This window comes from Narcine bancroftii, chromosome 1, assembly GCF_036971445.1.
Source record: "Narcine bancroftii isolate sNarBan1 chromosome 1, sNarBan1.hap1, whole genome shotgun sequence".
Lineage (NCBI taxonomy): Eukaryota > Metazoa > Chordata > Chondrichthyes > Torpediniformes > Narcinidae > Narcine > Narcine bancroftii.
In genome coordinates this window covers 302,828,679-302,855,476 of record NC_091469.1, presented here as the reverse complement: position 1 = coordinate 302,855,476, position 26,798 = coordinate 302,828,679, and the positions used below count along the sequence as shown (strand labels likewise).

General features: G+C 41.3%; 1 protein-coding gene and 1 long non-coding RNA gene across 8 annotated transcripts in view; one reads left to right on the top strand and one right to left on the bottom strand.

Moving 5' to 3' along the window:
• The window catches only part of LOC138751912 (leucine-rich repeat-containing protein 4C-like), a 568,103-nt gene that overhangs the window by 439,374 nt on the left and 101,931 nt on the right, over window positions 1-26,798 (bottom strand). The window lies entirely within an intron of this gene.
• LOC138751902 (uncharacterized) lies at window positions 16,420-25,083 on the top strand. The gene is made up of 3 exons (XR_011350253.1): window positions 16,420-17,286; window positions 22,818-22,919; window positions 24,925-25,083. It is a non-coding gene; the product is annotated as an uncharacterized lncRNA (long non-coding RNA).

Genomic DNA, 26,798 nt, shown 5'->3' with positions numbered 1-26,798 from the left:
GAAACTCAGCAAGTAGCACAGGATTCATAGAAAGTCAAAGCCCATTGACATTTCAGGCCTGAGCCCTTCTTCAGGATTGCAAGAAACCAGGCAGACACCTGAATAAAAGGTTGGGGATAGGGAAAAGGTTGGGGGGTGGGGGCTGGGGGGTGGGAGGAGCACCGGCTAGCAAATAAAATATAATAGGTGAATATTGGTGGGAGGGAAGAATAGAAAGAAACTGAGAAGTGATAGTGCGAGATGACTGAGGGCTAAGAAAAATAGCTGCCTGACAGGAGAAGGAAGGGAAGGGGTTGAGAAGCTGGAAGGAGTAGGGAAAAGGGAGAGCCCGGGAGAAGGGGTTGTCCAACTTGTGGTCTGTGTATATAACTCCGAATAAAGCAAGGCACAAACACACTGCAGTAAATTTGCAACAAGATGTGAAATTAAAGTCGAGATGTTGATGTGTTGCATCTCTATGGGCTTGCTTGATTTTTCTAGGTTCTGAGTTTTGTGAAATCATTGCTGGGTCTTGCAGTTATTACTGCATACTGCAGTAACAACTGATATATTGTGAGCTCGTGCTAAATAATAAACCATGGCTAGCAGTAGCATGTCATCCCTCTTGAAAAAGCACTCAATCTGAATGATTGCAGCAGTGGGCAGTGCCATCAAGCACAGTGAGCACTATTTGCCCTCGTGACATATTATGTTGTGTTTGTATTGTAGATAAATATGTTTTTGGGAGATAAATTGGGGACCGATTTTTAGTGTAGGTCACATACAAACACTTCAAAACAGATCTCATTTAAAATACTGGAGCTCTGCTCAAGCCAGACAGGGCAGCTCCTGGGGGCCTTTGCAAAACTTTGGGGAATGCCCAAGAGACTTCACTAATGGAATGCTGTTTTGAAAAGCAAGAGATGATAGAGATCGGAGAAGTAGTTTGGAGCCGCAGGCTGTCTGGGAGGGCAGTTTGCTGTTCTAGAGGGTCATGTGTTTTTTTTTGCAAGAAGAGAGAGTAGAGAGAGATGTTCTGTAGTTTTACAGTCAGCAGCAGCTGGAACTAGAACAGGACAAGCTGGCAAGCTTGTGGAAAAACCCCATTTGGAAGACCAGGATGTGAGTGCTTAGTTCAGACTGGTCAAAGCCCTTGTGGTCCTCCATATAAGAGGAGAGGACTGGCTGCCTAATGTTTCACTTGAAATAAGAAAAACAGAAAGGAACTCTCTGGTGACCTGAAAGAAAGAAGTCATCATCTGGAAAACCTTGATGGGGCAAGTTTCGTCAGCAAGACACTGACACGGCTGATTAAAAGGGATCAGTTTGTGTCCAGGAGCAGCAAATCTCTCTCTGAAAACCGAGAATAACCTTCCTGAGTGGTAACCATTTACCTTTCAAGCGCCAAAGCCTGGTGAACTTTATATTAGTTAAATTCTGTGCACAGCATAAGAATTGCCTGCAACCAGTGAACTTGGAGGAATGAGAAGTGAGAATGGACTGTGAATCAAATAACTTTTCTAAACTTACACACACACATATTACATACACGTGCACTTAGAATTAGAAGGTGGTTAAGTTAGGTTAGTTAAGTTAATAATGATAAGATAAATTTGATCCTATTTTCATGTTTAAAGATATAGGTACATAATCCTTTATCCAGACATCTAAAATCTGGAAAGCTCCAAAAACCAGCAAGTGGGGAGAGAGATGGCAGCGCTAGTTGGGCGGGTGAGGGAAGGGAGCGGCAGCTCGAGTCAGGTGGACGAGAGACTGGCAGCGTGAGTTGGGCGGTTGAGAGGGGAGACCAGCAGCACGATTGGAAGGGGGTGGTGGTGGTGGATATGGCAGCACAATTCAGGTGGGTTTAAATCTGGCTTTCTGAAATCCAGAAAAATCCGAAATTCAGAACACACTGTCCCCCAAGGGTCCGGATAAAGGATTGTGTACCTGTAATTAAAAGCAACTTTTGTTTAAGTAACCATTTGTCTTGGCGAATATCTACTGTTGCTGGGTTTTGGGGTCCTCTGGGCTCGTAACACCCTCATTTCCCTTACCTCAATGTAAGCCTTTTATATTGCTGCACAGTGGGAACCAAGAAGTGAGTTCTGCAAAGTTTCTTCTCATGCTTTCCAAAGAAGTTGCAATTGTGATCTTTGCAACAGCTGCCATCATGAACTGCTTTTAAATAGCAATCAATAAAAATGTATTCACAATTTTTAAAGGTAAATTTTATAAGTTTTGCAAGAGCCTTTGATTGAGTGTTAGTGCCAAAGTCAACATTGGTTCGGTGCACTAAATAAATGTGAAATCCAATTTCTGGCATCCAATTACACTGAACAACGAAGATTTCTGCTTTTGTGTGTATTTTTATGGATTTTGGCCTGCTGATCACGAAGATCACAAAATAAATTACTAACACATACTGTTTTTAGATACAGTATAATCTATTTTGTTATTTTCTCTCCTATTTTAAGCCTATTTCAAGCATACAAAACTATGAAGTGCAACATGTCATTAAAAATTAATTTTCTGCATTCACACTTGGACGTCTTCCCTGCTGATCATGGTGCAGTCAGTGATGAACAGCGTGAAAGATTTCACCAGGACATTGCGACCATTGAAAAGCAATATCAAGGCAACTGGAATCCATCAATGCTGACTGACTATGGTTGGACACTGACACAAGAGACATCAGATGCTGAGTACAAATGAAAGTCAGCGGCAAAACATTTTTATGTCAGTTGAACAATATGTCAACATCATTATGCGATTAAACATGCTAAATTAAATAAAAGTTTATTTAATGTTTCTCCAACTTCATACATGATACAGTAACACTTGTTCAGCTTGAAGCTGTCTATCGTAATCCTCAATTTTTTTTCAGGAAGCAAACATTTGGAAAAAAAATGTTGCCCAGTGTTATTAACATTAATCATCTATATAGAAGAGACATGTCAACCTGCTGCAGACATTGAAGTTGAGTGGTTGTAGGCTGGTGAGCTTGATTCCCTCCCAGACCAGACCGTTGAAGAAAATGATCGTTTAACTAAGGCATTTTGTGTGGAGTCATCTTTTCAAAAGTCTTACAAAGTACATAATTCAACAATTATGTGCAGTGGTTCTCAGTACAAAACAGGCACTTCAAAATAATTGATGAACCAAGTTACAATGATATCAAATGAACTTGGTGTAACATTGCTTAGCAACATCACATTGGAACACATTGCTCGACAAAGGATGTTCATCACAAGTTTTTATTTTCTTAATTATTTTATAAAGATTATTCTCATAATGTATTCCTGAAAATAAACATAAAAGTAAGTGCTCATTACAGCTTTACACAGCAGAATATGTAAATCTGTAATAAATTGGTTTTTGCATGTCCTGGAACTGACATTTACATCAATCTCGAGAATGAACCATCTAATTAAACAGATTACAGCACCAATTTGCAGAGTATTTGGCACGGTTGGAACACGTTTACCCAACGTTATGACCATTAAACATTGATGCCTAAGTCATGAGAATGGTTTTAATTTTGTTGTTTCAGCTCCCATAGTTCTCAATTATGTTGGATGATATTTCCTTTGATAGGAAGTTTTAGTAATAGGTCACGTAAGTGCATTTCCAAACATGATAAAGGATTTGAGTAGAATACTAAAGGAATAAGAACATGAAAAACATTGTAAAGAAATGTTTTAGACACCTGAAAATTGCTCTCTGGAGAAATTCAACCTCTGAAGACCACCCATTGCAGAGCTAGGCCCTGTTGCAATAGTCTAGCCTTTCCATATTAAATAGAAAGTCTCTTTCTACAGAAGTCAAGATTGTACAGACCAGCACCCCACGAATCCTTGGCAATAATAAAGCAATAATCTTGCACTATTGAAGAAATTCCACTCTTAGCCTTAAATTGTGATCAAATAGCTCAGTGATCATGAGAAATATCTTCCAATATTTATTTATTAAATATTTATCTTTCTTTATTATTGTATTTGTCTCTTTTAAATCTTTTCAAAATTCAATTAAATATACTTTTGTAGATATTTTTGGTTGTTTTTGTTATTGTTTGTTTTAAACAAAGTACCTGTTCAGCTTGTTTCAGTGTGCTATGTACATTGTACAATGTATATGACAGTAAATTCGTTATTATAAATATTCATCAATATGCTGCATGCAGTTCTGTCAGCCCAGACTCAAGAACTCAGCTTACTCGTTAATCAATGTTTACAGCTGATCTACATTCACTGTACAATCTAACTGTGTTCCAGAGATTGGTGAGTCCCTGCAAAATATTTGATACTTTTATATTCATGTTTGTGCCAGCTTCATCAAGGGACACAATCTTTTAAATTATATATTGGAAAGAAGTTCCAACTGTGACAGAGTATATAGAAATGTTTTTGGGAGATAAATTGGGAAAGGTTTGATAGAGTAGGTCACATTAAAACACTTTAAAACAGATCTTATTTGAAATACTGGAGACATATTGGCTTTTCACACCTTTTTGCAGGAGTTTTTGTTAGAGTTCTGTGTTGTGTATTGGCCTATGTGTTGTGTGGTTTTATGTTAAAAAGTGACAGTTTGCCTTAGAGAATCAAGGTGAAGGTGGACTGCTGAGAGAGTGGGAGGGACGGAGCATGTGCAGAAAATGAAAAAAAAATTCTGGACTTGGACGATAAACCACCACTGGGTGGTGCTGTGAAGTGGAAGGTGGCCCAGAGCATGAGTCATGGTCTGGAGGACAGTTTAGAACAGGGGTCTCAAGCTTGCGACCCGCGGGCCAACTGCGGCCCTCGGGACGATACTTTGTGGCCCCGCCTTAATATGAAAGTTTAATGTTAGTGCGGCCCGCGAGTTTGATATGATTGGCACTTTTCAGTGTTGCGTGTGGAGCTGAATGAACCTACCAATCACAGTGGGGTATATTACTCTCGGGGGCGGGACATCGGCTGGGCTTATTGTGAATATAAGCATATTTGTGTGCATTTTCTATTTGTTATTATATGCACGCGGCACATGCGCAATTTCCGCGGCCGCTCCTCTTCACGTGCTTCGGCGTCCAGTCTGAACCCGGAAGTTGTGGCTCGGCTATGCGAGAGGAAGTGCTGCCAGATCTCTAGCAGTAAGAAGTAGGCAGAAGAAGACATGTTCATAACAGTTTATGTTCATAACAGTTTATGTTCAATGTTCCATTCATGTTCAGAAAGTTAAAGGTTAAAGAACTGTTAATACAGACATTTGGATCTGAATAATAATAATTACATTTCTCCAGTCAGCAACTATGTGTGGTTTCCTCAGTCTTCTATATCTGCTGCATTATTATTATTTTCATTTTATTTACTGATTGATTTTATTTTTTTTTCTTATGAATTGTTAATTTATTTATTTTTTCATCTTATTTTGTGTTAAAAAATAAAAATAAAGACATTTGATAACATTGGAATGTTTTTGTAAGAGCTTTTCTTGTGGAAAATCTGATGTAGCCCAGCCTCACCCAGACTCTACCTCCAGCGGCCCCCGGGTAAATTGAGTTTGAGACCCCTGGTTTAGAATGTTGGGATTTCAAAAAGGATGAACATTCCAAAGGCAACCAGAAGGAACCGGACCAAGCCAGTGGTTCCTCTCTCTGCAAGCAACACAAGACAACTTTGAATTTTGTGCTCTCTTGCTCTCTCTCTCTCTCTCTCTCTCTCTCTCTCAAAGATCTTTTGGCTTCAGTTTACCAAACAAACTAAATTTTGTTTATGATCTTTGCTTCAGTTAAGATTGAAGTTTTGTGAACCTTGTGTGTTTTGTGTTTGTTTTGTGTCTAAGTTTTTGTGTGGGCTGGTTGGAAATATAACTTAGACTTTGATTACGTATGTTATATTTAGGCTGGGGAATTTATTAGTTTTACACTGTTATAGAGATTTGCATAGTAACCAGTGGTCATTGTTATAAAAGTGGGGATTTTTTAATTAAAGTTTGAAGGTGAATTTTTGTTAATAAAGTAATTTTTCATCTTTATCCCTGTGTGATATGCCTTCTTTGTGGTTGCTGGTTTGATCTTATAACACTTTGAAGAGTGCTCAGAGAGAGGTCACTGATGGGTTCTTGTTTACCCAAAAGCAACAAATGAAAGAGCAGGCTGGTGCCCTATTGTCTACAGAAGACTTGCTGTTGTAAGAGGGCCATGTAGTTTTGCAAGCAGAGAGAGTAAAACAGCCTGTCTCAGTCTCAGAGGGTGTGTGTGAGAGAGAGAGAGAGAGAGAGAGAGACCAGTGTCAGCCAACTGAAATAGGAAAGGCTGGCAAGAAGCTCCAATGTGGAAGATGGCCTAGTCAGCCTTTGTGGTTCATGCAAAAAGAGAGGACTTGCTGTCTAATGTTTCACTTGGAATAAGTGAAACAGAAAGTAACTCTGTGGTGACTTGAAAGAAAGAGGTTATCATCTGGAGGACCATGATGGGGCTAGTTTCGTCAGCAAGACACTGAGGTGACTGAGGGAAGTAACTCAGTTGTGGATGTCCTGGAACAACACATCCTTCACTCTGAAAACCTACAAGAACCTTCCTGAGTGGTAACCATTTACCTTTCGAGCAACAAAGCATGGTAACTTTATACTTGTTCATTTCTGTGCACAGCATAAGAATTGCCTGCAACCAGTGAAATTAGAGGAATGAGAAGTGAGATTGGACTGTGAATCAAATAACTTTTCAGAACATATACACATTAAACAAACATGCACTTACAATTAGAAGAGGGTTAAGTTAGATTAAATAAGTTAATAATAGATAAGTTAAAGTTTGTTTCTATTTTCATGTTTAAAGATAATTAAAAGCAACTTTTGTTATGTAACCATTTGTCTTGGTGAATATCTATTGCTGCTGGGTTTTGGGGTCCTTTGGGCTCGTAACAAAACTGTTTGCTTAATTTAGCAAAATAACAATAACAGGTCCTTCCAGCACAGTGAGGTCTCATTAGTTTCCCTGTTCTTATATTCTATTCATCTTGAAATGAATGCTAGCATTGCATTTGCCTTCTCCACCACCGACTCAACATGCAAGCTTACTTTAGGCTCTCCTGCACAAAGACTCCTTGGCCCCTGTATATCTGCAATATTTTCAATTTTCTCCCTATTTCAAAAATAATCTGCCCATTTATATGCTTTATACCAAAATGCATGACCATACACTTTTCTTTCATTGTATTTCATTGTCACTTCTCTGCCCATTCTCCTAATCTGTCCAAGTCCTTCTGCAGCCTCCCTGTTACCTTAACGCTACCTGCTCCTCCACCTCCTTCATATTATCTGCAAACTTGGCCACAAAGTCATTCATTCAATTGTCTAAATAATTCTTTGGCTTGGCTTCGCGGATGAAGATTTATGGAGGGGGGTAAATGTCCACGTCAGCTGCAGGCTCGTTTGTGGCTGACAAGTCCGATGCGGGACAGGCAGACACGGTTGCAGCGGTTGCAGGGGAAAATTGGTTAGTTGGGGTTGGGTGTTGGGTTTTTCCTCCTTTGCCTTTTGTCAGTGAGGTGGGCTCTGCGGTCTTCTTCAAAGGAGGTTGCTACCCGCCGAACTGTGAGGCGCCAAGATGCACGGTTTGAGGCGATATCAGCCCACTGGCGGTGGTCAATGTGGCAGGCACCAAGAGATTTCTTTAGGCAGTCCTTGTACCTCTTCTTTGGTGCACCTCTGTCACGGTGGCCAGTGGAGAGCTCGCCATATAGCATGATCTTGGGAAGGCGATGGTCCTCCATTCTGGAGACGTGACCCACCCAGCGCAGCTGGATCTTCAGCAGCGTGGACTCGATGCTGTCGGCCTCTGCCATCTCGAGTACTTCGACGTTAGGGATGAAGGCGCTCCAATGAATGTTGAGGATGGAGCGGAGACAACGCTGGTGGAAGCGTTCTAGGAGCCATAGGTGATGCCGGTAGGGGACCCATGATTCGGAGCCGAACAGGAGTGTGGGTATGACAACGGCTCTGTATACGCTTATCTTTGTGAGGTTTTTCAGTTGGTTGTTTTTCCAGACTCTTTTGTGTAGTCTTCCAAAGGCGCTATTTGCCTTGGCGAGTCTGTTGTCTATCTCGTTGTCGATTCTTGCAACTGATGAAATGGTGCAGCCGAGATAGGTAAACTGGTTGACCGTTTTGAGTTTTGTGTGCCCGATGGAGATGTGGGGGGGCTGGTAGTCATGGAGGGGAGCTGGCTGATGGAGGACATCAGTTTTCTTCAGGCTGACTTCCAGGCCAAACATTTTGGCAGTTTCCGCAAAACAGGACGTCAAGCGCTGAAGAGCTGGCTCTGAATGGGCAACTAAAGCGGCATTGTCTGCAAAGAGTAGTTCACGGACAAGTTTCTCTTGTGTCTTGGTCACAACATCAACCCCTAGCAACTGACTACCAACTCGAATATGATCCCTGCATTTCTACTCTCTGCTTTCTACCAATCAACCAATACTTTACCCATGATGGTATGTTCCCTGCTATATCATGGGCTCTTGTTAAATAGCCTGACTTGCAGTAACTTGTCAAAGGGCTTCTAGAAATGCAAGTACACAACATCCATTGCATCTCCTTTACCAAGCCTGTTGTCACTTCCTCAAAGATTTCCAAACAGTTTGTCAAGAAAAATTTCTGTTGAGGAAACCATGCTGGCTTTGGCCTATCTTGTCATGTGGTTCCAAGTACACCATAACCTCATTCTGTACAATTGACTCCAATATCTTCCTTACAACTGATGCCAGGCTAACCAGTTTATCATTTCCTTTCTGCCGCACCCCGCCCCCCCACCTCTTCTTGAATAGTGGGGTAGCATTTGCAATTTTCCAGTCCTTTGGGACCATCCTAGAATCTAATTAATTCCTGAAAGATCATTATCAATGCCTCCACAATCTCTAACACTACTTCCTTCAGAACCCATGGGTACAATCAATCTGGTCTGGAAGACTTATCAACCTTTAGACCATTCAGCTTTCTGAGCTCCTCTTCCCTTGAAATAGTCTCTGCATTCATCTCCCTTCCCTGATACATCTGGTTCACTGCCAATGTCATCCACATTAAAGAATGATGTAAAATATTTATTTAATTCCTCTACCACCTTAAGCAATTACTTAAAGTGGTATGTGAGTGGAAAGAAAAAGGTTGAGAACAACCGATTTAAGGTATCTGACATTCAACAACAAAATCAAATGTCATACAATCTGATATTCCTACTTTTCAAAGGTTCATTAACACTCAGTTTTTAGCACAGCAGGATCTCCTGCATTTTAATCCAAAACCATAAGCTCATAAACATATACTAAGAAAGAAAAAAAAACCTCATCTCTGATTAAAAACTTTAGTTAGTTTCACTTCATGGTTCTTCCTCTATTAAATCATCAGGGACCTCACTCCTCAGTAAGGCTTCCAGCTGAAAATCTAACATTCCCAGTAGGTCATTTCATAATTTTCTACCACGATTCTTGGCTAGTGTTTCTGATGTGGGTTGAGGCAAATGATGCACAAGGTATCAATAGATCTATGAACATGGTTGGTGCAACAGCTTTACAGCTTCAGCGATTGGGACCGTGATTCCAATCCTGTGCTGTTTGTAAGGAGTTTCTACATTCTCCCCATGTCTTCCTGGGTTTTCCCGGGGGCTCCGGTTTCCTTCCACCATTCGAAAAGTACCAGGGATGTCTTCTTTCTTTGGCTTGGCTTCGCGGACGAAGATTTATGGAGGGGGTAAAAAGTCCACGTCAGCTGCAGGCTCGTTTGTGGCTGACCAGTCCGATGCGGGACAGGCAGACACGATTGCAGCGGTTGCAAGGGAAAATTGGTTGGTTGGGGTTGGGTGTTGGGTTTTTCCTCCTTTGCCTTTTGTCAGTGAGGTGGGCTCTGCGGTCTTCTTCAAAGGAGGCTGCTGCCCGCCAAACTGTGAGGCGCCAAGATGCACGGTTTGAGGCGTTATCAGCCCACTGGCGGTGGTCAATGTGGCAGGCACCAAGAGATTTCTTTAGGCAGTCCTTGTACCTTTTCTTTGGTGCACCTCTGTCACGGTGGCCAGTGGAGAGCTCGCCATATAATACGATCTTGGGAAGGCGATGGTCCTCCATTCTGGAGACGTGACCCATCCAGCGCAGCTGGATCTTCAGCAGCGTGGACTCGATGCTGTCGACCTCTGCCATCTCGAGTACCTCGACGTTAGGGGTGTGAGCGCTCCAATGGATGTTGAGGATGGAGCGGAGACAACGCTGGTGGAAGCGTTCTAGGAGCCGTAGGTGGTGCCGGTAGAGGACCCATGATTCGGAGCCGAACAGGAGTGTGGGTATGACAACGGCTCTGTATACGCTTATCTTTGTGAGGTTTTTCAGTTGGTTGTTTTTCCAGACTCTTTTGTGTAGTCTTCCAAAGGCGCTATTTGCCTTGGCGAGTCTGTTGTCTATCTCATTGTCGATCCTTGCATCTGATGAAATGGTGCAGCCGAGATAGGTAAACTGGTTGACCGTTTTGAGTTTTGTGTGCCCGATGGAGATGTGGGGGGGCTGGTAGTCATGGTGGGGAGCTGGCTGATGGAGGACCTCAGTTTTCTTCAGGCTGACTTCCAGGCCAAACATTTTGGCAGTTTCCGCAAAGCAGGACGTCAAGCGCTGAAGAGCTGGCTCTGAATGGGCAACTAAAGCGGCATCATCTGCAAAGAGTAGTTCACGGACAAGTTTCTCTTGTGTCTTGGTGTGAGCTTGCAGGCGCCTCAGATTGAAGAGACTGCCATCCGTGCGGTACCGGATGTAAACAGCGTCTTCATTGTTGGGGTCTTTCATGGCTTGGTTCAGCATCATGCTGAAGAAGATTGAAAAGAGGGTTGGTGCGAGAACACAGCCTTGCTTCACGCCATTGTTAATGGAGAAGGGTTCAGAGAGCTCATTGCTGTATCTGACCCGACCTTGTTGGTTTTCGTGCAGTTGGATATAGGTTATGTGTAGGTTATGTGTAAATTGGGCAGCATGGACTCGTGGGTCGAAATGGACTGTCACTGTGCTATATGTCTAAATTTTACAAGATAGAGGAATTAGGGGATATGGGGAGAAGGCAGGTAGGTGGAGTTAGGTCATAAATTAGATTAGCCATGATCTTATTGAATGGCGGAGCAGGCTCGATGGGCCATTTTTGCCCTACTCCTGTTCCTACTTCCTATGTTCCTATGTTCCTAACTGTAATTACATAAATATTTGCTTCAAAGTGGATATACATTTGTTTGAAATCAGAAAGGATGGTGAAGCAAAATGATTCAGTGTACACCACACACAGACTTTATAACTGGCATGTCTGCCTCAATGTACATCTGATTTTTATCCATTTATTTCAATGATTGTTCTCACTTTTTTCGGGTCAATCGATTTTGTTTTGCCAGACCTCCTGTAATCTTGATAATATTAATTATCTTTTGTCAATTGTTTTATCTCCAATCTCCTGCCACTCAGATTCACTGATTTTCTTCATTTTTATGCACTGTATCTATTAAAGTTGTTACTGGAGTCCTGCTTGCCACGAGCAGGAGGGGCCACTCACAAAGTGTGTTAGTGTTTCATTGCAACAGAATGCAAGCTAATTTCCTGCATGTTTTGTGTACTGCATTAAAGGTACCGTACAAGACTCCATCATCTAAAACGATCTTCTACTTAACTATCGAATTCTCTTGGAGTACTGTGTCCCACATGGAATATAGTGCCCCACCTGGAATATTTTGTTCAGTGCTTGTCACCTCATTACAGGAAAGATGTGGATGCTATAGAGTGTGTACAGGGGTAATTTACAAGGACTTTGTCTGGATTGAAAAGCATACCTTATGAGGATGGGTTGAGTGAACTTAGTCCCTTCTGGACAGATAGAGGATGAGGAGTGACCTGATTAGACATGTACCAGATGACAAGAGGTATCGATCGTGTGGCTGGCCAGAGGATTTTTCCCAGAGCCGAAATGACTAACACAAGGGGCATTGTTTGAAGGTGCTTAGGAGTAAGTGCAATAGGGATGCAAGGGGTAAGTTCTTCACACAGAGAGTGGTGGGTGCGTGGAATCTACTGCCAGCAATGATGATGAAGGGAGGTACAATTGGATCATATAAGAGATTTTAGATAGATACATTGAACAGAGAAAAATGAAGGGTCATGCAGTTGGGAAATTGTAGGGAGTTGTTAGTGTAGGTTATCACATCAGCACAACATTGTGGGCTGAAGGGCTTGTACTATGCTGTAGATTTCTATGTTCTAAGTGGAGACTGTATATCATCAAACAACCATTTTAGTAACTAATGTAAAATGCATTCCAAGATTCTTTCACCACTGAAATGTATGGAAAATCCAGTCACAATTGTAATGTGGGAAACATTGCACAAAGAACAATGAGGTAAATAATTCAATCATCACTTCTTCTTTAACGGTATTACTCAAGGACAAGGCCAGAGCCTCTTGTTTTATGTCTAGTGAAGGAACAGACAGGGCCTCAGTTGAAGCATAATCTGCCTACCTGAACAATCACAATTCAGACAGTGCAACACACCCTTGGCACTGCAGTACGCACTTGCCTGGAACATGTACTCATACTCCAGAAGTGGAACTCAAATCCCAGTTCTTTGAGTCAGAAACAACCATACTACCACCAGTGCTTTGAAAGCAAAACGTTGTAAGCACAGATGGTCTAACTAAGTGATAAAATACAGATGTTTGGATCAGACAAACATCTGTGATGTGGCAATAATTACAATGCCTCATATCGCAAAGCTCCAGGCACTTTCCATCACTCTATCCAACATTCCCAAAAGCAAACTCAGGTTTATTACATATATGTAAATCAACAAAATATATCATGAGTAGTTCCTTTGTTGGCATCAAGCCAACAAATTTTAAAATCTCTGCACTTTCAGTTCAAACCATTGATAAACCTCAGCTTTGATACAAAAAAAAAGTTGTTGAGATTTTGACCATTTTCCCTATTTAAGTTGCACTTCAAAACCTGACAAGAGCTGGGGTATCGTCTTAAATCAATCATAGGAAGATTTATTGCATTAAATTCAGTATTAGTAGAAATATGTGTATTTTTTATCCGCTCCAAAAATTGCTCCTCAAAGGTAATTCTTGCAGATATATGTCTTGTTCAGTAAGTACAAGCATTCAATATGCAAATTTATACATGACCTATTTCATTTGCACATCACATTTATACCCTCCTTTTAACTTTCCTCTATTTCCTTCTTTATTCGCAGAAAGCAAGTGAAGAAGCAAGAAATGTTTCAATGAAAGGCACAGCACTCACTATGTGAAAAGTTTCAGCTCAGAAGGAATCCATTCAGCCTATTATTTCCAGGCTGAGTGAAAAACAGTGACATATTCAAGCCCACATTCTAGTCCAGTCATTCTCAACCATTTTCTTTCCACTTATATACCACTAAGTATTCCCTATGCCATTGGTGCTCTATGATTAGTAAGGGATTGCTTAAGGTGGTAGGCAGATGGAAAGAAAAAGTTTGAAAACCTCTGTTTTAATCGTACCTAATTGACCCGTTATATGCAGTTGCATAACTCGAAAGGAAATGGGCCAATGACAATTGTTTTCAAGCAAAATATTTCAGTAACTAATTGGGTCGAGAGCAGTGATTCTCAACCTTCCCTTCCCACTCACATACCATCTTAAGTAATCCCTTACTAATCACAGAGCACCGATAGCATAGGGATTACTTAAAGTGGTATGTGAGTGGAAAGAAAAAGGTTGAGGCCCACTGTTCTAGGATTTGTTTCATGGTCCTGCAGATTGAGGGATTTACACCTGTACTGCTCAAGTAGACTCAAATTAACCTACAGCCCCATATGTTTTGGAGGGTGGGAGAAACAGGGGCACCTGGGGAAAACCACACAGATATGGGGAGAACATTCAAACACCTTACAGGCAGCACCAGATTCGAACCTAGGTCTCTGGCACTGTAATAGCATGTGCTAACCACTACATGAAACTGTGCTGCCCAATGTCTTCAAATAGATTTTTTTAAATTAGATTCATGTGTTTGAATCCCATCATTGCAGTGGCAGAATTTAAACACTAGTAAACCTGAAGCTAAAAGCTTCTGTCAGTAATGATGATCATAAAACTACTGTACTGTTTCATCACAACAAAAACTAATGCCAGATTAAGGTATTGAGTAGCCTGTACCATTTTTTTTAAAGGGGCCCTAAATAGTGCCGGCTGGCGCATGAGGGGAAAGTGTGACTATGCCACCCCCCCCCCCCCCATCACCCCTCCACCGTAAGAGGTTTTTAAGCTGATCCTGCATGTCCATTTTGGAAAGTTTGAAATAGTCTTAATTATTCTTAACAAAAGGATTCGAGCTTTCTCAGATCACTATATATTCAGTGATTACCAGTGGTATATGTAGGGAACATACCGCCTATGACAAGCACCAAAATTGTGCCTCCCCCCCCCCCCATTAAAACTTACTTACACATTTTGCGCTTGCACTGAAATTGCACTCCATCCCCTCCCCTGTTAAAACTTAATTACACATTTTGTTAAAACAAAACTTATTTATGGCTGCAGCATCTGGCTCAATGCAGGATCCATGGCCATCTTCGTTACCCATTATCCCAGTTGTAACCGCTCTGCATTTCCCTGGTGCTGGCAGAGTGGTTCCAGCTACATGGGGGACTATGGGTAACAAAGATGGCCATTTCTCACGCATTGAGCTGGCGCCGTGAGCTGCTGAGATAGCGACGAGGTGGCCAGATCAGATGCTGGAGCAGCGCTCCGGTGAACTCTGGCAGCACTGCATCCCATCTGCTGCATCGGGAGGTGGGGGGGAGGTGATTATTTTAGCCTATTATCACCTTTAATCGGGGTTATTACCACAGTCTATGGATGTGTTTTATCTCATAGTCGCTTTGATAATCTGTGTTAATAACCTCGAGTAAAAGTGATGACAGGCTAAAATTGCTAACCTTAACCTTAACAATCAGTGTGGTATCCCATAGCCACTACACAAAGATAAAATTAAAATGCTTCTCATAATTCATAATACATAAAAATGAAGGCCCTTAAGAATCTGGGGCCCATAGGATATGCTACTTTCGATACTACATTAATCCGACCCTGATAAAAATTCACCTGGTTTATGAATCACCTTCAAAGGGGATCTAACCAAGTCAATCCTATATATTTTTTAAAAAATGTTGACATACAGGCCATTTTGCCCCACGAGTTTGTGCTGCACAGTTACACCCAATTGACCTACAACCCCTGGCATATTTCAAACGGTGGGAGGTGTAAAGGTGTTTGACTCAAGTAAATGTGAAGAAGCAATAAGCGCTAGCCATTTCACCACAAATACTAAAATATTGGCCACATAGTTTAGCTTGGATCAAGAAGATATTGAATCGTTACAACATGAGATTCAGTCCTTCTTCTGGCTTCACCCATTTCTCAGACATGAAAACCAACCTAATGTCTTAACTAAAGGTTTCTCAGATGTAAGTAGGGTTGTGAACCAAAATATTCTGCAGATCCTGTGATTGTCATGAATACACAAAAGTGCTGGAAAAATTCAGCAGGCCCTGCATCGTCCATTGGAGGCAAAGATTTATAACCAATGCTTTGGGTCTGAGCTTTTCGTCAAACTACAAGCAAAAAGCAGAATAAAAAGGCTGGGGAGGAGGGAAAAGGGGCAGGGAAGGAACACAGGCTAATAGCTAAGATGCCATCAATGGACTTGTATAGGAGGGCAGGAAAGAAATCTTGAGAATTGATCAGGGGAGGGGGGATAGCTCTGTGAATGCAGAGCTGGATATAAGGAGAGAGAGAGTGAGAGAGCGAGAGAGAGATAAAGTTGGAGGAAAGGAGACAGAGGGATAAGGAAACTGAGAAACCGGTTGCTAACAGAAACTGGAGAAGTTGATGCTAATGCCATCTGGTTTGAGGGTGCCCAATGGAATACAAGGTGATGTCCCTCCAATTTGTGGGTGGTCTCAGTTTGGCAGTGCATGAAAACATGGACAGATATGTTGGCACAGGAAAGGGGCAGGGGATTGAAATGGTTGTAATAATTGAAATTTCTAATTAACTTAGCTGTTAGTCTATTATGTGACCTCATGCTGTTAATGTCAATCAAAAGCCCAATACTGAAAGAGTTAACTTTACTTTATGATGTAAAGGAAAGGCTACACAACACTGGACCAAACAATATGATTTAAAACCTTGATGCTAATTACACTGAGTAACCAGTTTATTCATGCAGAAAAGAAATCTAGCTGCAAAACTTGGTGATTATCTCTAAAATATCATCATTGCCTTTCTTCTGTGGTTCATTTACTTCAAGATATCAGCAAATTTCAAGCAGCAAACATAAATGGTGGTTGAAATTTTCTTTGTAAGCCATTTCAACCAGTGTAAGACACTGTAATTTACAGTAATCTACATTGCTTCACTGGAAATGGCATTTTGCATTCTGAAATAACAGATAGATTTCATTGTCAACCATTTTGTTTCTGTATTTGCATAGTAAATAGCAATTGAGACTGGCTATAGCAAATATTATGTTCATTTCAGTAAAAAGCTTTGTAGATTCATGACAAGTATTAACATATGTTTCAGTGTTTAAGTCGAGTCATGAACCCAAAAAAATCTCTCAAAAAATGGGGGTCGACTTATACGCCAGATATACTTTTGAGACCTTAAACTCAGTTCAAAATCCAATCCACGCTGATCTACATATGTCGACTCATGAAAAACAGATTCAACGATTAAGTCAACCCACGAAAAGGAGATTTGGCATACAAGACGACCCTGAAAAACCAAAAAAAAAACCTGACTGTGACAGATTTTCATTGAAAACATTAGATCAATTAGAACCTTTCAAAATCACCATTATCGTCTGAAAGCAACAACACATTTAGAACACTTCAAAAATACTCTTATTATGAGGCAAAGATGGTGGCAAACACATTCATACTGTTTAAACAGTCATCATACCGGTCACAGTCTGTATCTGATGAGGTGGTTTCAGCCTCATTGCCATTGTCTCACAATAAATCATCAATTGCACAAGAGATACTGCACTTTTTAAATGATTTTTATCACAGTCTCTACTTTAACTTTGTCCTAGGCCTTGACCATGAAGATATATAGCACATCAAATGATGCAGCACACATTGCCCTGCCTTTTGTAAATTACTTTTCCGCACTCGATATCCATGTATTCTATTTCTTGCGCACATGGTCTTTGAAGGGCTTGTTCAAGCAGACATCAAGAGGTTGCAATATAGATGTCAAACCACCCGGGATAATCACAAAGTAAGTATTATGTAGGGCTAATCTACTTTTAGTATTCTCAGTTAAGTGGCTAGAAAACATATCCCAGACCAGCAAATTCCGTTCTTTGTGTAAACCACCTGGCCGCCAGTTCTACACATTGTCTATCCATAATTTTATTCAATTTTCATTCATCCATCCTTTTTCATGAAAATGTACAAAAATACCTGCAGGGAATTTTATTTTAGGTTTAATTTTGCATTTGAAGATTACCCACGGGTCTTAACTTTGTCCCATTGCCCATGCACGATAACACCACAGTAAACCTAGTCCTTTCGTAGCCTGTAATTCTGGTTTGTACAGTTGTAACACCTTTCCATTCCATTGTTCTATGTTGAAATTGATGGGGGTTTGGTCCATGTTTCCAATATTTGCCAATGCAAACTGGTGTTTTTGCTGGTTATGTATAATAAACTGACGAAAACTTACAACTTTATGATTAAGATCGTTTGGTAGTTTCTGTGAATTTTTTTTGGTCATAACATCAGATTTTTCCTGTTCATGAAACAATTGCACCAGCCTACTTTAGCCTCAAAATCGTTACTGAGGTTTGGGTATGATTTTGCCTATGACTATGTAGCAATCTTGCCTCTGTTCACATACTCATTCTGCAATGTGATTTTCCAACTCTGACCAACGAGTGATTCCCTTTCTCAATGAGCATTGCCTTTTTGGTGTTTTTCTCTAATTTCTTTCTCCAAACTCTTACCCCAACTTCTCATCCACATCAAATGTTCTTGCAGCTGCTCAGTTCTTGGTTTTCCTGGCCATTTCTATCACTTTCAACTTAAAACTCGCTTCATACTTTCATCGCCAGTCGCTTGTGTCGATGGACCTTCCTTGATAGCAATCACCTCCAGCCACCACCAGGCAGATCAATCTGCATGATCTTTGGCGGGGAGGGGGGGGGGGTCGACTTACATGCCAGTCAACTTAGGCATCCAGAAAATTGGGGTCAACTTATACACCAGATATACCATTAAATCCTTAAAATGTGATGGAAAAAGGGGGTCAACTTATATGGTGGTCAATTTATATGCTGAAATATATGGTAATTACTGGACCGAAAATTAACTCTTTTGTGCTGAATCCAATGCTATTTCATTCTGCACCTGATTTGCACAGAACTTGGTTAGCCTTACACTTCCTTCTCAGACTTCCAACTATTTATTTCACATTGACTAAATGAGATACCCAATTGCTCACCCTCTTCACCCAGAATTCAGATCCAGAAGCCTTACATACTTCATTGTGACTTTACCAGCTCGTACTTTCAAGGACCTGATGCTCAGATCCAAGCTCCTATGGGTTCGTTTAGCCAAAGGCCCATGCCATTAAGTGATCAACTGAAACAAAAAATAGTCTGACATAGCAATATGACTTTGCTCCAGATGATGATACACTGCATAGCTGGAATTTAGACATAGTCTTATGGTAACATGCCCTTTCAGCCCACGAGCCTGTGCTGCTCAACTACACCCAATTGACCGACAACCCCTGGTTGGAGGAAACCAGAGCCCCCAGGGAAAGCCCACGCAGACAGAAGAGAACATACACACTCCAAACAGACAGCGTTGTAAAACCCTAGTCCCGATCACTGGTGCTGTAACAGCATTGTGCCACCCTCTTTATAATACAGAAGATTCCTATTTCATTTGTGCTTATTAAGTAATTGGATTATTTCTTTGATGAGCTATATAGTTCCTTTTCATTGTAACACACTTTACTTTTAATAATGTGTATTGAGAACATTTATTAACTTCGAACATCACTAGAGATGGAGAAAAAAATCTTGAACCAATAATCAGAGCAAAATAACCAGATAATTAGAATACACTTTTGAGAAATGCATTAATAGCACAATAAAAAACAAGAAGCTTTCTCTTTAAAATGCTTCCAAGATCATGAACATGGCCAATAGTATTCCATGTGTCATCATTACTGATAAATTCGAACAGTTTTCTTTCTCTTTCATATTTTAATGTGATTATAATGCACAAGAGAGAAAAAATGAACATCTGTGGCATGTTCAGTGATATTCAATAATCTCTTACATGGACCACTAACTTTACTTGATGCTGTGGGATGAATACATATCAAAAATATCAGCTTTTGTAGGCAGAGTAGCTGGCAGTTTTCAATATTTTACGATCCAATTACTGATTTGAAACCTGGCTGCAGACTTAAACCTCCCTATTCTGCCACCTTCCTAGCCTGCCTAATTTGTTTCTCAACCTACTCTTGCCTTTCTATCCATATTAATGTGTCTTCTCTTGCTATCAGGCATACAAAAGACCAACGGATTGATACTTTTATCACATAATGGCCTTTATTGCCTAGTCTCTAACTATTTTGTGATGAAGGCTAAAAGTTTGCATGTTTTAAAAAAGAATAAATGTAACGACACAGCATGGTAACAGGGCCCATCCAAGCCCACGAGCCTGTGTGGCCAAAAATACACCCAACCCCATGCGTTTTTGGAGGGTGAGAGGGAACTGGAGCACCTGAAAGAAACCCACACAGATACGGGGGAAAGAAACTCATGCAGAAATGGGGAAACTTAAACTCCTTCCAGACAGCACTGGATTTGAACCTGGGTCGCTGGTGCTGTAATAGCATTGCGCTGATCACTATGCCCTTGCATGGAAATGCATCTCAATGTGATTTGCATCTCAATACTCTTTTTGGTTAGTGCTTACTTTTAACTTGTCTGAAATGTATCTAAGAATTTTTTTTTTCCAAGTTAGATCAGACATTTTCCAAATGCCCCTATTTGAATTAATATAACTAATATTAAAAGCCTCTGATGACTTTAAAGTGATTTCTTCTGAAAAGTTAGGAGAGAAACACTGTAAAATCATATCTTTCAGGAACACTTTTAATAGATTCGCCACTTGAACATGCATGCACCGAGAACAATTTTCAAATGGCGATGTAGTGAATTGCCAAAAAGCTATCAACAGGCTTATAAGATATAAAGAGAGGCTTCAGGAATGGATGGACATATGGCAGATGAGCTTTAACTTTGGTGGGAAGAATGGAATGAGGGAATATCAGCCAGCAAGAACAATTTGCAAAGAGATTTGGTGGTTTATATGCTTTGTTCAGGGAAGATTGAGAAAGGTGTTATTGATTCTGGGCTTCACAAATAGAAGCATAATGTATAAAAGCAAGGAAATCTAAAACATTTAACCACCCAGTAGCACTAACTTCTACTGTGATTAAATGCTTGAAGGGCTGGTCATGGCCAGAATTAACAAGTACCTAAGCAAAGATCTAGACCCACTGCAATTAGCCTATTGTCACAATCGCTCTGCAGCAGATGCAATATCGCTGGCTCTCCACTTAGCTCTGGATCACCTCAAAAACAGAAATTCATACATATAGCTGCTCTTCATAGACTACAGCTTGGCTTTCAATACCACCATTCATTCAGTGTTGGACAAGAAGCTACAAACTCTAGGCCTCTGTACCCTTCCACCTCTGCAACAGGATCCTTGATTTTCTCATCAGAAGACTACAGTCAGTACAAATTGGAAACATCTCCTCCTCACTGATTATCAACACAGGCACACGCCAAGGATGAGTGCTTAGCCCACTGCTCTAATCATTATACACCCATGACAGTGTGACTGGGCACAATTCCAATGCCATCTACAAGTTTGACAATGACACCACAGTTGTCGGCAGAATCAAAAACGGCAATGAGGAAGTGTACAGAAGGGAGAGAGATCAGCTCGTTGACTGATGTAATCTCAACAACCTTACACTCAATGTCAGCAAAACCAAGGAGATGATTGTGGACTTTAGGAGGAAGACAGGGGAACACAACCCAGTCCTCATCGAGGGCAAGTAGTGTAGAAGGTCAAGAACTTCAAATTCCTGGGTATAAACATCTCTGAGGATCTGTTCTGGTGCCTCCATGTTGATGCAATCACAAAGAAGGCTCGCCAGCGACGTAAGGTATCCGAGGAGATTCGGTATGTCACCAAAGACTCTTGTAAACTTCCACAGGGGTACTGTGGGGAGTATTTTGGCTGGCTGCATCACTGCCAGGTATGGAGGTGCCAAATTTCAGGACAAGAATAAACTCCAGAGGGTTGTTCATTCGGTCTGCGACATCACAGGCATCAAGGACATCTACAGAAGGCGATGTCTTAAAAAAGCAGCCTCTATCCTCAAAGACCCCCACCATCCAGGCCATGCCCTCTTCACTCTGCTACCATTGAGAAAAAGGTACAGGAACCTAAAGACGAGCACTCAGCGGCGCAAGGATGGCTTCTTCCCCGCTGCCATCAGATTCCTGAATAATCAATGAACCAAAGACACTGTCTTATTTTTCGTGCACTGTTTCTTTAATACTCATGTTGTCAGATGGTATGTAATATGAATTTTTGCACAGTGATTAAAAACACTGAATTTCATGTCTTGATCATAAAAATAAATTCTGATTCCGAAAAATGTTGCGATCAGTTCTGACCATCACAATTATCTTCTTCTTTGGCTTGGCTTCGCGGACGAAGATTTATGGAGGGGGTAAAAAGTCCACGTCAGCTGCAGGCTCGTTTGTGGCTGACAAGTCCGATGCGGGACAGGCAGACACGATTGCAGCGGTTGCAAGGGAAAATTGGTTGGTTGGGGTTGGGTGTCTCTTGGTGCCTGCCACATTGACCACCGCCAGTGGGCTGATAACGCCTCAAACCGTGCATCTTGGCGCCTCACAGTTTGGCGGGCAGCAACCTCCTTTGAAGAAGACCGCAGAGCCCACCTCACTGACAAAAGGCAAAGGAGGAAAAACCCAACACCCTCACAATTATAGAAGGGTGACAAATGCTTTGGAGAGGATACAGAAGAGGGATTAACATTATTCAGAGAATTATTGTCTTGAGTTTTCAGGAGAGAGAATTACCAAGTGGGGTTTTCTCCCAATGTGGGATCTGATGGAGATATCATTGGGCATAGACAGATTATCTGGGGAGAAACTAACAACAAATAGATCAATAATCCATCAATATTCAACACATGATATAGAATAAATGTAGTAAAAAAAAAATCAAAAGTAACTTGAGGAAAAAACATATTCATACCAAATGGAGATTTAGTTAGCTTCTGGACTTTTTTTGTGCAATTCCACCAAGTCAGCCAAAGCTGTGCACAAAACCTAGTCATTCCATTCACAAATTGTATTCTGGCCACCTACGTTCTTCAGCAGAATGAAGTTTGTGCTAAATTGAAAACAATATATGTTAGCAGTTGGTCCTGATTCCAAAATAGGCGAGGCAATAAATTAAGTTAACCTCCACTGCAATTATCCACTTATTGAACACAAATGGATGTTTTCAAGGCAGCTCTTGAATTTCAGCCTATATTTTGCATTAAATGAAGAGGTAGATTTCAGCTGTTTTGCTCACATATTTTATAATTTATCAAACAAGTGGTTATTGCACAAAATTTTAGCCAAATCGTCCTTTATATTTTTCAGTTGTTTGCTATTTCTTAAATGTGTATTACAGGTACTGGGCAGAAATTAAGAGGAAAATACTGGAAATGCTCAGCCAATCATGAAACATCTGTGGAGTGAGAATTAACAGCTACCTCGACTACACCCTGTCCCTGTAAGGATCCCATTCCATTCTCTTAATTTCTCCATCTCTGTCGCATCCGCACCCAGGATGAGGACTTCTAAGCCAGGATCATCAGAGATGTCCTCCTTCGAACAACATGGCTTTCCCTCTACCACCATCAACTCTGCACTCACCCGCATATCCTCTATTATCTGCACATCTGCCCTGGCCCCCTCCACTCCACATCCCTACCACCTCACTGGCCTCTGCATCCAACTCATTTTCCTCGCCATTTCTGCAACCTACTACGTGATCCCACCACTAGACACAATTTCCCTCTCTGCATTCTGCAGGGACTGCTCCCTCCATAACCCCCTTGTCCATTCCTCCCTCCTTACCAATCAACCCCTTGGGCCCTACCCCTGTGACCATAGGAGATGCTCCATTTGTGCTTCCTCCCTCAGGGTCCCAAACAGTCCTTACAAGTGAAGCAACATTTCACGTGAATTTGCAAGGGTTATCTACTCATCCGGTGCTCTCACTGTGGTCTCCTCCACATCAGAGAGACTGGATTCAGTCTGGGAAATCACTTTATTGAGCTCCTTGGCTCTGTCCACTGCAATAGTGTAGATCTCCCAGTAGCCACCCATTGCAATTCTCCATCCAATCTCCTTGCTGTCATGTCTGTCCATGGTCAGACTGAGACTAAGACCACCTGTAAATTGGTGTAACAACACCTCATCACCCAAATGTGCACCCTCTAACAGGATGGCATTAATATGAATTTTCCTGGCTTTTGTTAAGTCCCCTCACGCTCACCTTCCTCTTTTGACTCTCCATTTCTTGTCTCATTCGTCACAGACAAGATAAATTCTACCTAGTCCCTTATCATTTCCAATTACACATTTTGTTGGTCTGGATTCCTCCCCTACCGTTTGAATTATGAGACTTTCTAATATATCCTGCTTCTGCCCTTTCTGATTTTTCCTTGAAGAAGGCCTCAGGCCCAAAATGTCAGCAATGTCTCCAATAGATGCTGAAAGGAACATCTGAGTTCCTCCAGCATTTTGGTGTGTTTACTACAATCACAGCATCTGCAGCCTATCATGTTTTACTGAGAGAATTAATGGGACTGGTACATTGATGGACATTACCAGTTCATAATAGAAACATTAGCTCCAGCTAGCGAAGGACAAAAGAAGAGAAACCAATGGAGCTCACATGCCAGCATATTTTATCTCACATCTCACCTTTTGATTCACTGCCAAATCCAGGGGCAGTTTCTTATTGTTCTGAGATAAGTGACTAGATATATATGTGCCTGGCTCCAGAACTTTATGTCAACTAAAGCCTCTTTCAGGTGGAATCACCCGGAGAGTGCGGCTGTGACTCCAGGGCAGCTGCGGGTATCTGCGAAGGGACATTCAGGTGGCAGTGCTAATGGCAGTGTTTTGCCACCTGAAAGGTCAAAAGCGGGGAGAGGTTCTGCGGAGCAAACACCAGCTCCTGAGTCAGGACAGGGGCAGCTGTCTGACAACTCACCTCCCCGCTGCTGACAGCCCCTTCCTCACTGCCTGACAGCCCCCCCGTGCGGGACTACAGGGCTGCAGCAGCCGGCGTGGGATGTCGCCAGCTACCCCAGTGCTGACGTCCTGCACCGGCCGCCCTAGTGCTGACATCCTGCACCAGCCATCCTAGCACTGATGCTGCGAGCCACTTTGCCTGGTGCTACTTTCAGGTGCAATGGGGGATTCTCTGAGCGGGAGAATGTACCTACCTGAGGAGGGTTAGGTAAGTGCTCCTCCTGGCCAGTTCGCCACTTTCAGGTGCCCACCCAACAGCCACATTGGGGTAGAATAGGCGGCTTTACAGTCGAGTATTCTGGCCACTTGAAAGTGAAGAACCCATTCATTTGAATAGGACCATTTGCATTCAATTAAAAAGTAAGTTGCTTTCATTCACATTAAGTTTTCAGTTAATTTACATGCTGAATACCATTTTAGATCATATGTTTTTAATTAATAATATTAATTTCAACTCTTCCTCAATGTTTCAGATCAGTGAAAAGTATCTGGCAGATATGCTATAGCAGATAACGCCACAAGAACTTTGCAAGTCACAAGACTACAACATTCCACAGGAGATGATCATGTGGCCTGGGCCAGATCTTGGGCATTCTGCTGCAAGTTTCAGATCAATAATCTTTCAGGCTTTGGATCTTTGTGTTTACATGTTATGATGTACTTATTTTTTTTCCAGTAAAATCTCCCTTATCCAGAAAGCAAGCAACCGACAGCCTCAAGCAACAGGCAAAAAAATTTTTTTTAAAAATCACCAAATATGTTAAAGATACAAAAGATTAAAATTGACGCACCTTGCCATTAGTTCACCAATCATGCAACACGAAATCTCAAGCAACCGGCAAATTCACTTATCCGGTATCTACCAATCCCCAGAGTTGCTGGAGAACTTTTTATTTCTATTTTTATTGAACAAACTCCATCAGGCTATAATGCTTAAATCTATCTTTTCATATAAAATATCACTTTTAAAACCCCTGTTTTTTGCTGACAGTTCTCGTCTTTAGGATATATTTTCCAATACGCAACTAAGTCTGCACATGATCTTGACCAAAATCGCTCATCAAAACTAATTTCATTGCTATTCTACTCTGAAGTGAAACTGTTATCCCTTGCACTTCTCAACATTATTAGGATCTCAAATTTAAGCACATCAGATATTGTTTTTTGATATGCAGGTGAGAGAAAAGATGAAATTGGAAGATATAACATATCAACAAAGCAAGAACCTCATAATGCATAAATATTCAAGAATAGCAATAACACAACAAAAAAAAAACTGCCAATGGCAAAATTATTCAGATTAATACCCATCAAATGAAGATGTTAAGCAAATCGCCTGTGGCTTTAAAGTCTGACTGGAGAGGCATGTTAAACATACAGCACATGATAGGCTAACAAGTATTTTTGGGATAGCTGGAGTATTTTATTGTAACTGAGACCTATGTCATCAAATGCAATAGAGCTAGTCGGTACAAGCAATGGCTTTTCATCTGCATTTTTGGATTATGATCAGATTATGTATTTGGTTGGCGGCTTGAGAGATGAACCAGCCTGAAGGATCCAAAGGTTAGTTCAAGAGAGCATCAGCTCTTACCTTTGTCCAACAGATAGAAGTTTTTGTTTCCTGTGTGGATGGGGATGGGAACTACAGGGGTGATGTGTAAACTATCCATAGCATGAGGAACAACTGAAGCATGCTTAGAAAAAATAAACCTATTAGTTGTGGGAAATAATATAGTTTGGGGAATAGACACCATTCTCTGATGCAAAGATGGAGGATTTCCAGCAGCTGCTTTACCTGCCTGGTGCTAGGATTAAGCACGTCACTTCTGGATCAGAGAAGAACTTAGCATGGGAGGGGGAGCATCCAGATGTCATGGCTCATAAGGAGACTCACAGCATGCATTGAAGAAGGAAAGAGGTTCTGACAAGGGATTATGAGGAGTAGAATTGAAAATCAGAACCACAAGGGTGATAATTATTATTTACCTGAATCACATACAAACTGGCAAAGGCTACGTCAGATAAGAGAGATAAATATGGGGCTCAAAGCATAGTCTGGCAGAAATAGGTTATACTTCTAGCACCAATACGAGAAAAGAGAGGTCTGTTCTCGAAGGTTGAGCTTCACCAATCATGATGGGACCAGTGTTGCGGTGACTCACAGAAAGAAAGTTGCAGACAAGGCTTTAAACCAAATAGGTGGGGGAAAGACTCAAAGAACAGGATGTTTAATAAATAAAGAGGAAATGAGAGTGGTGAAATTGACAAGCAAAATATGACATGTTGGAACAGAAAAAAACACAGAAATAGATGTGGCATACAATAAATCAAGATAGTGGAAAGT